Below are 14,501 nucleotides of genomic sequence, written 5' to 3'. Positions count from 1 at the left end.
AATTGAGTGCCTTCCAGCTGCAGGGATATTTGGTATATATAAGACATCCCACTTAACTGTTGGTTTGTGCTTGATTACCATAACACAGCCCAAATCAATCCCTGAAAATGGACAGCCCACAGTAGAACCAGCTCCCAGCTGTGACACCCACGTGGCCGCCCCTCACAACAGTGTGTCTGGGGCTTGTGGGAGAGCCCTAGGAATAGCCAACTGTTCTTGCACATTGGAAGCTAAGGCAAGGATGCTGCATTGGCCTTGGGGTGGAAACATGTACAGCATGCTTCTCAGATCCTCTCCGATCCTGAGTGTCCAAAAAAAATACCACTTGTTGTTTTTATTTTTATCATTCTCTTAAGTAATACTATTTATGATTAAAAATATATATAATAAAATAAAATAAAATAATGGGCCAGGCGCAGTGGCTCACGCCTGTAATCCCAACAATTTGGGAGGCCGAGGCAGGTGGATCACCTGAGGTCAGGAGTTCAAGACCAACCTGGCCATCATGGTGAAACCCCATCTCTACAAACATACAAAAATTAGCTGGGCATGATGGCGGGTGCCTGTAATCCCAGCTACTTGGGAGGCTGAGGCAGGAGAATTGCTCGAACCTGGGAGGCAGGGGTTGCAGTGAGCCAAGACTGCGCCACTGCACTCTAGCCTCAGTGACAAGAGTGAGACTCTGTCTCAAAAATAATAATAATAATAATGGAAAATATGAAAAAGGATAAAGAATACATTTTTATTGTCATCTATTATCTCATCTTTTTGGTGTATTTCCTTCAGTTTGTTTTTTTATATCTGCCTGGCGCTGTGCTAAACCATAGAGATTTTTTAAATGTGAAGACCCATGCCAGCCCTCAAGCCACTTGCAGCCCAGGAGTGAAGCTTACAAGATAAGAGTAAAAGATCATACAATATGAAGACTGAGGCAAGTACAATGGATGAGGCCAAGGAGTATGGAACACACAGAGGGAGAAGTAAAGACAAAAGCTGAGAATTCTGAAAGGGCTTGGCATTTGATTTTCAGCAGCACCGTTACTGAGATCCTGCTCTGCGCTAGAATGGTGAAGAACTGATGAGATCCAGAGACAGGAACTGACTTGTTCAAGGTCACTCAGCTAGTTAGGACCTTGACAGTTATTTCTGCAATACTTACTGGTCATCTATTCTGAAACCACAAGATCCTAAAAATGATTTCATTTAAATAAATACACACAGCAAAAAAAGTGTGTATGTATGTTTTTACTTATATAAAATATGTATCTACTTACATATATTTATTTGTATTTTACACACTCACATACACAAAGATACCTTTTATCAGGCTGCATGTTGATGCATACAGAATGCATGCCCTCACTTTATTGAAAAGACTGAAATTACTTGAAATTGGGGAACATCCTGGAAAATCTGGGACATATGGTTTGGTCACCATAATTATACTATGTGCTTTTTCTCAATCCAGTAGGGATTTCTTAAAATAGCCTTGCATTCCAACAGGATATAAAACCCTGTTGAAGATGCCCCAATCTGGAATCAAAGAGTCAGACGGGCTAGAAACAGATCTGGTTCATTTCACCCTCCAACTAAAATAGGATGCAAAACTAAACAATGTCATTAGAGGGACAGAGGACTTCATTTCCCCCAAACAGTCCTTTTAACCTAGAAAGCAAGAGGGCCGGAGCCATTGGCAAGCAGAACAATTTCTTGCTATTTTGCATTTCCTTCCTCAGAACTATCTTTAATAGTTTGAGCCATGGAAGAGAAAGAGAACAAACTAAAATTAATTTTTAATTGAATAAAACAACAAAATAAAGCACAGGCAGAAGCTTCCTAAGCCCCAGAATTCTACGTGCTCTGAGTCCAGGGCTCAGTTCATACAGACAAAAGGAATGAGGAGATTCGGGCTCTGTTCTGCCTGATTAATTCAACATTGTTCAGCAAAGGTCTGTCCCAATGGTTAGAACAACGACTAGATGATAATCACAAAGCCCTCAGTGAGCAGTTAAAAATGAATTTGTCTGAAACGTTCGCAGTGTCTACTGAGCAACATCAAAGGAGCTCAAGGCACAGCAGACTCTGTGGAGTAACAGGTTTAAAAATGAACATTTTTCTGCCTGCTAACTCTAAAAGCCCAACTTGTGTTCTCAGAGTCCAGGAGAATAAATCATCCAAGCAAAGAGATAATAATACTGAAGACATATGATGCAATTCCAAAAAACCCATTGTATGCCAATTATTAAACCAGAATGCCGATCACATCCTTATCAAAACTGTATGTCACCTTGTAGGTCATAGGAAAATATGATCTAGAAAATAGAATAAAAATCACACTGCGAACTTCATGAAAAACAACTAAAGGAACTCTCCTAGTTCAGCAAAAAAGGTCAGGCTGATCATCATTTTTTGATGACTTTCTTGTAGGGATAAACTCAAATACATTTTCTTTCTCCCTTTCTGTTTGCAAGAATAATTTTTGTAAGGAAACATTTAGGGCATCCTGATAAGCAGCACCTAGAAGATGACATTCTGGCACCAGGAATTCCCAAGACAGCAGAAGCTCTTTCCAAGCTCTGAGGCTGAGGGAGTGGGGCGTTTGGCTGGTTTTCAGCATCCATCCAACTCACAGATCCTCCCGCCTTGCTTTATTGTGTGTGCTACTATTTTCCACACATCACTGGTTCCAAACGTTCTTCTCCCCAGAGCCCTTTCATCTCATTCCGCTTCTCTATTACTCTCTGGGTCTGTTTACTTTCCTTCCCAACCTTCATTAATTTCAGCAAATACATATATTAAGCACCTACTCTTGCAAGACTCTATATCACTTTATCTCTCTTTGTAACACTCCAACATACCCATTTTCCTTCCTCAGAAACGCTATCTTACTAGATTCTTTAAAAATTCTGTGTGGATAGGAGGAGGATGATAAGTTCTTGTGAAATATTTCAGACTTACAAAAGAACTACAGAGTAATATAGCGCAACACCTATGTACCTACTGCCCACATTAAAGGATAAAACATTAATACAATTGGCATCTCTTGTGTAACCCCTCCCTGGCCACATCTCCTCTCCATCTCCCCAAATATAACCACTAAACTGAATTTGGTTTTTATTCTTCCCATGCATTTTAGAACATTTGCACTATATATGTCTATATACAGTCACAATTGGATACACAATATACAGTATGGTTTCACATTTTCTTAAACTTGATATGCATCGTTTTTCTTTATACACACATTTTCTTTCTTCTGTTTGCTCTTTTGCTGAGCATTGTGCAGTTGAAAAGCCATCCATGTTAATACTTGTAGCTCTTGTTTATTCCACTGTCACTACTGTCTATTATTCCATTAAGTAAGTTCACCCCGGTACATTTATCCAGTCTCTGCTTGATGGACATTTAAGTTAATTCCAATGTTTATATTATTACAAGCAGTGCCACTGTGAACATTCTTGCACGAGGCTTCCTGCACACATTCCCAATATCCTCTTTAGCTTCACCTACATATTGAGTACCAGAGGAGTTGCTATTCCTTAAGTTGTCAATAAAACTCCTTCTGACCCAGCTATATTTCTCCCCCGCCTGAACTCTGGCCCTTTTCCATCTCATCCATGACTTAAAAGGACATGGCCAAGCTACTTTGATCAGTGAGGCTGAAAGATTCCAATAGATACCACCAACCCGGTCTTTGGTTCTGCCTCTCATCAACATGCGTGGAGCCAGGGAAGTTGCATTCTCATTCTGTGCACCGCGGTGCAGAATCAAGTCCTGGAGCCAGGGAAGTCACATTCCCATTCTGCAAACCTCGGTGCAGAATCAACTCGTTGCTATTGGGTTTTATATGACACTTCTGACTCACTGTTTGTTCCCTGACACAAAGCAGGTGATGCTATCCCAAGAAATTAATTTGGATTTCCTTTACACTTTAAATTGTAAAACAAGAATGAGCCTCTCAGCCTGGGTGGTCTGTTTCCTAGCTTATTTTTCCTAATCCCTTTCCCCACAGTCGGGTGAAAGCACCATTATCTGCTCCTAGGCAAGGTCTAGGATGTCACATCCCAGGCTTGTTCAGTTCCTTTGGATTGCTTTATTTCCTTTATCATCTCTCTTGTCTGTGCTTCCAGATGTTATTAAATAATCTTCTAGATATGCCTTTAGGATTTGCTGCAAAGACACTTGAGATAAAGTATCTGTCAGAACCAACCTGGTAAGAATAAATGGGAAATATTTGGTATGAGAGTTGGGACCTTCCCTCCAGCAGTGATTATTCGAAGACAGAACAGTTTCTGACTGAAGACAGAGTCTCTTCCAGAGTCTCCTTTATCAAGACATTAAAATCTTCCTCATACTGCCTAGAAGTCAAATCTCCTTTTTATCATTTTCCTGAATACTGTTTTCTTAATGACTTTACAAGAAGGAAACGTGGAGAGTCTGAATAAAACCATGATAGAAATAAGGATATTTGAGAAATAAGAATATGGAGAAGGAATATTTGGCTAATATCTAAGTGCAATAAACGATTAATAGCCATAATCATTGACAATTCAGGCACAAAAGACAAGTTTTTTTTTTTAATGGAATGATTTTTGTTTAAATTTCAATAGGTTTTGGGGGAACAAGTTGTATTTGGTTACATGGATAAGTTCCTTAGTGGTGATTTCTGAGATTTTGGTGAACCCGTCACCTGAGCAGTGTACACTGTACCCAATGTGTAGTCTTTTATCTCTCACCCTCTCCCACCGTTTCCCCTGAGTCCCCAAAGTCCATTGTATCATTCTTATGCTTTTGCATCCTCATAGCTCCCATTTATGAGTGAGAACATAAGATGTTTGGTTTTCCATTGCTGAGTTACTTCACTTAGAATAATGGTCTCCAATCCCATGCAGGTTGTTGCGAATGCCATTATTTCATTCCTTTTTGTGGTTGAGTAGTACTCCATGGTATATATATACCACAATTTCTTTATCCATTCGTTGATTGATGGGCATTTGGCTGGTTTCATATTTTTGCAATTGCAAATTGCGCTGCTATAAACATGTGTGTGCAAGTATCTTTTTCATGTAATGACTTCTTTTTCTCTGGATAGACACCCAGTAGTGGGATTACTGGATCAAATGGTAGTTCTACTTTTAGTTCTTTAAGGAATCTCCACACTGTTTGCATAGTGGTTGTACTAATTTACATTCCCACTAGCAGTGTAAAAGTGTTTGTCTTTTCACCACATCCACACCGACATCTGTTATTTTTTGCTTTTTTGAGTATGGCCATTCTTGCAGGAGTAAGGTAGTACGGCATTTTGGTTTTGATTTGCATTTCCCTGATGATTAGTGATGATGAACATTTTCCATGTTTGTTGGATATTTGTGTATCTTCCTTTGAGAAATGTCTATTCATGTCCTTAGCCCACTTTTTGATGGGATTGTTTGGTTTTCTTCTTACTGATTTGTTTGAGTTCCTTGTAGATTCTGGATATTAGTCTTTTGTCACATGTATAGGTTGTGAAGATTTCTCCCACTCCATGGGTTGCCTGTTTACTCTGTTGATTATTTCTTTTGCTGTGCAGAAGCTTTTTAGTTTAATTAAGTCCCATCTATTTATCTCTGGGTTTTTTTTTGCGTTTGCTTTCGAGTTTTTGGTCACGAAGTCCTTACCTACGCCAATGAAAAGACAAGATTCTTTACCAAGAAATGGTATCAACCAAGAAAACAAAAGGAACTACTAAAAACAAAGAATATATAAAGAACACAATTGAAATACACATCCCCAAATGACTTACATATTTTAAAACTGGTGTTGGGAAGGAAGACAATACCTTCTAAAATTGCCACTTGGAAATCTAAATCAAGAATGTGTCACCAAAACATGTAGGGCAAGTTTTCCCCATTGAGTATGTATTCCGTGATGTACACATGCACACACACACACACACACACATAAACACTCACAAAGCATGAATGCACATATGCATGCACACAGTGTATGCCTGAAACTTGCAAGTACTTTAAATGTTTACAAATGAAATAATATGGAAACATTTCAGAGGTGCTTTCAGTAGACCAATTATGCAATTATATTCTATTTAGTGAGCATTCATTATAGTCACACATTGTGCCAGTTACTTTTATGAGGATTTAATACACACCCAAACCAAGGCAATTTGCTTCACATGTATTATTTCATTTGCTCCTCACAGAGGATTTTCTTATTCTCCTTTTTTTTCATGAGGAAACTGGAGTTTCAATCAGTAAATAATCTACTGAAGCTTTCTCAGTGAATTAAGAGCAGGACTATGAACCCAAGGTTGTCTGTTGGACTCCAAAACCTAAGGACTCAAGCACTACCCTAACCTGGGTCCACACAAAAGTTAACCATGATACTTAAAATCTTTTAGTCCTCGCAGTACCTTGAATATAGTAGGCATGATGGATGGGTGGATGGATGGGTGGGTGGGTGGGTGGGTGGATGGATGGGTGGGTGGATGGATGGATGGATGGATGGATGGATGGATGGATGGAAAAATGGATGGATGGATGGATGGATGGATGGATGGATGGATGGATGGATAAATGGAAGGATGAATAGATGGACAAATTGACAGATTGAGGAGATGAAGGATGGTTTTTCTCTCCATAATAAGGGATGTATATAAACAAACATCCTTCTGGATATGGAGAGCATCTATTACTATCTATAGTAGGTAGGTAGGTAGGTAGGTAAGTAGGTAGTTAGAAAATAAAACACTTGATTTATCTGTTTTATGAATTTAGTTTTTCTTTAGAGTTTCCTTTAACCTTTATATCTCAATATAAAGCACAGATGGAAGTATTTAGAAACGAGCTTTCCCAAATTGTGCCTTTATGCCCTAAGCTCATTTGAGGAACACATGAAAATAGCAAGTCTAGGGCCTAATCCCTACATGGATCTGGTGGTTTCACCAGCTCTTCCCATACCAAACCTTTCTGTGCAGCCAGCTGCCTCCCCTGAACAGGAGATGCCTGGCCGCAGCAACCTCCAAGAAAAAAAAAAAAAAAAAAAGGTGGGGGGGAAGTCTGCACACCCACATCTGCTCTATAGCAACCCGCATGCCCCAAGCAGAGCCACAAAATCCTCTCTATATAAGGAGATCAGCGTTTCTCAGGATGGCCAGACCTTGAGCACGAAAGTAGGAAACTCAAGTAAGGAAGAATAAACCTGCACAAGAGCTGCATGAAGCACTGGCGCCAGGGCTAACACTGCAGCCAGGGCAGCCCATGTCCGACCAGCCACAGGCCCTGCACAAGCGGGGCACTCCTACATAAACTCTGATGGGACACTCCGGGAAGGTTTTTGCACACGTTGTTTAATGAATCTTCATCTTACTGAAGTTCATATTGTGTTGATCCCATTCTGCAGATGAGGTGAGTAAGGTTTCCAAGAGGACAGATGATTTTCAGGACAGAGTCAAGAGTCAAGCCCGCATCTGTCTGATTTCGAAGCTAGTGTGCTTCCAAACACACTGAACTCCTGATGGTCCCTTCCTGTTCCTGACCCATCCATCTGCCACCCAGCTGCACAGTACAGCTCCCCAGGTGCACAATAATGTGAGAGTTAAATAACAGTAGTAAAGACCCATATAAAATGTTTACAGCCATATTAAGTTTTCCTCATTGCAGAGTGACTGGGTGCTTCCTGCATCTGATGAGCATTTGGCTTTGAGATTTAACCAAGACTGCTCAGAGTACACAAACACAGCCCACAGCAGAGCGGACACTGTGTCGAAGGTAGGGAAATGACCAGTGTGATCCATTTTGTGTGCAAGCTATGACGATGCTAGATACTTTGGTCCAGTGGGTCTCCCTGAGATGAAAATAAGACCCTAGTGCAAAACAGTAAGCACACTGATGCGTGTTCATTGCTTTCACCTATTTCCCGAAGAGGAGCTAGGACCCCCAGAAGATGGGAAGCACCCTCTCAGGGATTCCTTTTAATGGCCAGTTCTTTAGGCGTTGTCCCAGGGCAGCTGTGGAAAAGGCTCGGTGTCAGCACCTGTTTGGCATTCAAAGCCAAACACAGGCTATTTTCCAAGCCTTCTGTGCTGGGCCTACCAGGACAGGAAATGCAGATTAACATCCTAAACAGACCCCTCTCCAAGTTAAGCTCAGCATTCTCCTGAATCCCTGTCCAATCTGCCTGCAATACTTCACCATGAGCTACAGTGCTTGCAAAGCTGTACCGTGTTCATTACCAGGCACACACTTCACAGCTGATTTCAAATTTCCACAGACAACAACTGTGAGAGCAGGCAGCTAACGGCCCTTAGCTGTTAGCCAAAGAGCATAGATTCTCAAGAAAGAGAAGTCAAGGATGAAGCCACGGCAAGTTTGACATTTGGAATCTAAATTTGACACTGCTGGAAAGGTCCAAAGGCCTCAAGCCCTTGTTCTCTGGAAGGCACTGTTTCACTAAAAAGGAGAAGGATGTCCCCGACAGATCGAGCAAATGTTTTCAGGACACTGTGGGGTTCCCAGCCACAAACCGCGTGTCAAAACAGAGACCTCGAAGGTGTGGGCATCGGGCAGAATTGACGTGAGGCCAAGGGAACAGGAAACAATAAGATAATAACCCCCACTGAAGCCTAGAAACCAAGAACAAACAAACACACACCCAGGGTCCCTGGGATGTCACATCACGGGCCTCCTGCCAGGGAGTGCTGAGAGGGCACAGAGCTGCCCTCCCTTGCCATCTCTCTGAAGCCCCCCACCTTGAATTCTATGCAAAAGCTGTGCTCCCCTACAGCTAGTCTGGAAGGGGAAGAACTGTCTTTAAACTACAGCTGAAGAAGTCAAGACTTCAAGAAGCAGTTTGAATAGCAGGGAGTTGGATAGAGAGCAGCAGGCACAAGATGGAAAGTTTCCTCCACAAAGAATCAGTCAGGTCTTCAGGCTCACTTTTATATCTAATAGGAAATCTAAGGAGCAGAGGACTTGGCCCCAGCAAAACATTATAATAAGAAAACCCATGATATATAATGTATGACTTCTTACCATAAGTATGCATTACTTTTCTATTTCCTTAAAAACCACTAAAAATATAAAAAATAAAAATTCTATGAAGTAGATATCATGGGTGTTATTGTCACCATGTTCTATGAGTAACTCCTGTACCCAAGGTCACACAGTTAATTAGTGGAGAACTAGAACTCAGGCCTTGTAACGCTTAACTGTTTCTTCCGTTCACCTCACCAGAGGCATCTATAATAGCTGCCTGGGTTCCAACTTTTTTGTTTGTTTGTTTGTTTGTTGTTTGTTTGAGACGGAGTCTCACTCTGTCACCCAGGCTGGAGTGCAGTGGCTCGATCTCAGCTCGCTGCAACTTCCACCTCCCTGGTTCAAGCGATTCTCCTGCCTCAGCCTCCTAAGTAGCTGGGATTACAGGTGCGTGTCACCACGTCCGGCTAATTTTTGTATTTTTAGTAGAGACAGGGTTTCATCATGTTGGTCAGGCTGATCTCAAACTCCTGACCTCATGATCCGCCCACCTCGGCCTCCCAAAGTGCTGGGATTACAGGCGTGAGCCACCGCGCCCGGCGGGTTCCAACTTTTTATAGGCAGTTTCATAGCAGTAAAGGTGACTTTACAGGCCAAAGGAATGGTGACTCCCATCAGGTGTCAGCAAGGTGGGAGAAAGAGCCCGGACAACTGTCTTATTCAGTTGAGGCCTCCTGTATACTTTGCACACATAGATGACAGCCTCCCATGCCCTCCTCAAGTTTCTGGGAATGCAAAGGTGTTAAGAAATGGACCCCAGGCCAGGCTCAGTGGCTCATGCCTGTAATCCCAGCATTTTGGGAGACCAAGATGGGCAGATCATGAATTCAAGACCAGCCTGGCCAATATGGTGAAACCCCATCTCTACTAAAACTACAAAAATTAGCCAGGCATGGTAGCACACACTGTAGTAGCTGTAGTCCCAGCTACTCAGGAGGCTAAGGCAGAAGAATCACTTGAACCCAGGAGGTGGAGGTTGCAGTGAGCTGAGATTGAGCCACTGCACTCCAGCCTGGGCAACAGACGAGTCTCAAAAAAAGAAAAAGAAAGAAATGGACCCCAGCCACCTGAGTTCTCACAGAGCGGGGCGGGGGAGGGGAGCAGAGAAGTAAAGAGAATTCGCAATACGGCATGAGAGTACTGAGATAGTGGTGGGTGCAGGATGCCACAGCAGCATTTACCGATGTTTATTGGGTCCCACATTAGGCCAGGCCCTGGGGATTCAGGGACAAATAGGAGGAGGTCCTTATCTTTGAGGATCTCTCTAACCAGGGGAAGTAAATTAACTCAGCCTAATGGGATCAGCCAGTAAGTGCTTTGGTGGACATTTGAATAGAACTCAGAGGATGGAGGAGAGGATTCTGAGCTGCAGGACACCTGGCACTCACTGCGTAACCCCTAGCAAAGGCCCACAGTCAGCGCTGCCCAAAGGCACTGCCATCTCTTCCACCGCTGTGCTCCTCCACCCTTCCCTCTGATTGTTAGAATAACTGAGAAAGTTCAGGGGTTCGCTTCACTTCAAAGCGATTTTCCTCACTGTAGTTGTTCTTGCCGTTCTTGTGAAGCAATCCTTCAGCTCTCTGTTTGCCTTCTCCTTATCATTGTTTTCTCTGCCAGACCTGGTGGGGCCTTCAGAGACAAATCCATTCGGGAATAGCCCTCCTCCCAGAAAAGTCCATCAAAGGCAGCTCCTGTGGGTAAAAGGCTCCACACGCAGAGGGCAGCTGTAGGAACCACACCAGCTGCTCTCCTGGGTCAATAGGTCAAGCCCAACAAAAACTCGAGCTCACATTTCTGACCCTGAGTGCCTCAATAAACTTCAGAGGGCATTTTGAGTATTAAGGTGATACTTGTAAAAATAACCAGAAGTGTGGCATTTCTACTACGGTGTAATGGCAAAGTAAAATTGGAAATGGCTGACGAACGGCTATCATTGACTCAAGCAAGTGAACTGAAAAACATGCCGGGAAAATAAAACACTCCTGTGACAGAAAGAGTTGAAGGTATGGATTCAAAATTGATCCTCCGGCACAAGCAGGCAGTTCAAGTGTAGAGGTTAGATATAAATCGAAAGGGATCTGGAGCCTCGGTCCTCTGGAAGGAAGAAGGAAGCCTGAGAGCATTTGCGGGTCTCTCCACAGAGCAATAACACAGAAGCTAACAGTGAACGTTTCCTTTTGAGATAGAGTCTCACTCTGTCACCCAGGCTTGAGTGCAGTGGCGCTATCTTGGCTCACTGCAACCTTCGCCTCCTGGGTTCAAGTGATTATCTTGCCTCAGCCTCCCAAGTACCTAGGATTACAGGTGTGTGCCACCATATCCAGCTAATTTTTGTATTTTTAGTAGAGATGGAGATTCACCATGTTAGCCAGGCTGGTCTCGAACTGCTGACCTCAGGTGATCTGTCTGCCTTGGCCTCTCAAAGTGCTGGGATTACAGGCACGAGCCACCGCACCCAGCCAGTGAATATTTTCAACAGCTTGCTTTCTTCTACTAAGCACAACACCTTGCTAAATAAAGGTGGATCCTAGTAAGCATTGCCTAAATGAATATTCTAGTGTGATTTCTTTCACTAGAATTATACTTGCATTGCAAATGTGGGTGCATCTATTGATTTGGCCTGTAGGCCTTCATGTTATTTTTATAAAGGTAAATGAACTAAGGGGATGACTCCACGTGTCTCAAGGCCTCTACCAACTACTCTTCTTCCTTTCTTTCTTCCTTTCTTCCTCTGTCTCTCTCTCAGCAACAGGAAATTTGATCACTGAGCCTATAGCAAAGGCAGCCAATCAATAGCTCAGAGTGGAAAAAGCTCATCTGGGAAAACTCATATAACTGACCCAGCAGAAGGGAAGTAATCAGAGTACGCCTCATGTCATGTCCCTACTGGCCAAAAATACACACATTTGGGAATACGTATAAGCAAAATAACCTGGTAGATTACTATAGAAGAATTAAGACGAGGATCAGGAAAGGGAAGAGTTTGATGGAAGTCAAGAACCTTTGATTACTCATCTCCTGCAAGGACAATCTGAGAGAAAACACAGTGACATCATTAACCATCAATCATTTATTTTTGGTTCCAGGCCACTTCAATAAAGCAAATAATGCTAAAGCAAGCCATATGAATTTTTTGTTTCCTTGTGCATATAAAATATATGCACTATAATGTAGTCTATTAGGTGTACCACAGCATTACATCTAAAAATGGTGCATATCTTAATTTAAAAATACTTCATTGCTAAAAAATTCTGACAATCATCTGAGCCTTCAGCAAGTCACAATCTTTTTGCTGGTGGAAGGTCTTTCCTCAGTGTTTCTGGCTGCTGACTGATCAGGGTGGCAGTTGCTGAAGGTTGGGAGGCCTGCGGTGATTTCTTAAAATAAAACAACAGTAAAGTTTGCCACATTAATGGACTCTTTCTTTCATGAAAGATTTCCTTGTAGCATGCATTCCTGTTTGATAGCATTTTACTACCGTAGAACTTCTTTCAAAACTGGAGTCAATCCTCTCAAACCCTTCCACTGCCTTATCAACCAAATTTATATAAATCTTTATATTTTTATATTTTTTTATATATTTTATATAAATATAAATTTTTATATTTTAAATCTTTTGTTGTCAGATCAACAATATTCACAGCATATTCAGCAGGAATAGATTCCATCTCAAGAAACCACTTTCCATACTCAACCATAAGAAAGCAACTCCTCATCTATTCAAGTTTTATCGTGAGATTGCAGGAACACAGTCACATCTTCTGGCTCTACTTCTCGTTCTAATTCTTTTGCTATTTCCGCCTAACATGTGGCTACTTCCTCCACTAAAGTCTTGAGCCCCTCAAAGGCAACCATGAGAGTTGCAATCAATTTCTTCCAAACTCCTGTTCATGTTGATATTTTGACCTCCTCCCATGAATCATAAGTGTGTTTAGTAGCATCTAGAATGTCGAATCCTTTCCAGAAAGAATTTTACTTAGCCCAGATCCATCAGAAAAATCACTATCTATGGCAGTTCTAGCCTTATAAAATGTATTTCTTAAATAATAAGACTTGAACATCAGAATTACTCCTTGAACCCTGGGGTGCCGAATAGATGTTGTGTCAGCAGGAATGAAAACAACATTAACCTCCTTGTACATCTCCATTAGAGCTCTCGGGTGACCAGGTGTATTGTCAATGACTATTTTGAAAGGAATATTTTTTTCTGAGGAGTCAGTCTCAACAGTGGGCTTAAAATATTTAGTAAATCCTGCTGTAAACAGGTGTGTTGTCATCTAAGCTTTGTTGTTCCATGAATAGAGTATAAGCAGAGTAGATTTAGCATAATTCTTAAAAAACCTCAGGATTTTGAAATTATAAATAAACATTGGCTTAAATTTAAAGTCACCAGCTGTATTAGCCCCTAACAAGAGAGTCAACCTGTCCTTTGAAGCTTTGAAGCCAGGCATCAACTTCTTTCTAGCTAAGAAAGTCCTATATGTCATCTTCTCCCAATACAAACAAGGCTGTTTCATCTACTTTGAAATTCTGTTGTTTAGCGTAGCCACCTTCATCATTTGTCTTAGTTAGGTCTTCTAGATGGTTTGCTGCAGCTTCTCCATCAGCATTGCTGTTTCACCTTCCACTTTCATGTCATAGAAATGGTTTCTTTCCATACACTTCATGGACAAACCTCTGCTATCTTCAAACTTTTTTTTCTGTAGCTTCCTCACCTCTCTCAGCTTTAATAAAATTGGAGAGAGTTAGGGCCTTCCTCTGGATTAAGCTTTGGCTTAAGGGAATGTTGTGGCCGGTTTGACCTTCTATGCAGACCACCCAAACTTTCTTCACATCAGCAATGGGACCGTTTCGCTTTCATATCATTCATGTGTTCACTGGAGTAGCACTGTTGATTTCCTTTAAGAACTTCTCCTTTGCATTCACAACTTGGCTAATTGTTTGGTGCAAAAGCCTAACTTTCAGCCTATTTCGGCTTTCTACATGCCTTCCTCCCTAATATTAATTATTTATAACTTTTGATTTAAAGTGAGTGTCAAGTGACTCTGCCTTTCTTTCACTCGAATACCTAAAGGATGCTGTAGAAAAATTAATTGGTCTAATTTCAATATTGTTGTTTTTCAGGAAATAGGAAGGTCCAAGGAGAGGGAGAGAGATGGAGGAATGGCTGGTTGGTGGAGTAGTCAGAACACATACATTTATGAATTAAGTTCATCATCTTATGTGGGCACAGTTCAAGACAATTCCAATGGTAACATCAAAGATCGCTGATCACAGATCATCATAACAGATATAATAATAATGAAACAGTTTGAAATATGGTGAAGATTACCAAACTGCGACACAAAGATTGCAGTGAGCACATGTTGCTGAGAAAATCGCACCAACAGACTTGTTCGATCAGGGTTGCACAGGCCTTCAATTTGTAAAAAACGCAATTGCTTCAAAGGGCAATAAAGCAAAGTGCCA

At 41.7% G+C, this 14,501-nt stretch overlaps 1 long non-coding RNA gene across 1 annotated transcript in view; it reads left to right on the top strand.

Annotated features, from left to right (window-relative positions):
- LOC105492575 (uncharacterized) overlaps positions 1-14,501 on the top strand; it is a 25,829-nt gene extending 11,328 nt beyond the window's left edge. The window contains exon 3 of the long non-coding RNA XR_011609709.1: positions 14,157-14,501. This is a non-coding gene — a long non-coding RNA (uncharacterized lncRNA). The remainder of the gene's footprint in view (positions 1-14,156) is intronic.

This window comes from Macaca nemestrina, chromosome 11, assembly GCF_043159975.1.
Source record: "Macaca nemestrina isolate mMacNem1 chromosome 11, mMacNem.hap1, whole genome shotgun sequence".
In the NCBI taxonomy this organism is placed as follows: Eukaryota; Metazoa; Chordata; class Mammalia; order Primates; family Cercopithecidae; genus Macaca; species Macaca nemestrina.
The sequence above is the reverse complement of the archived record's forward strand: the minus strand, read 5'-3'. Positions and strand labels throughout refer to the sequence as shown.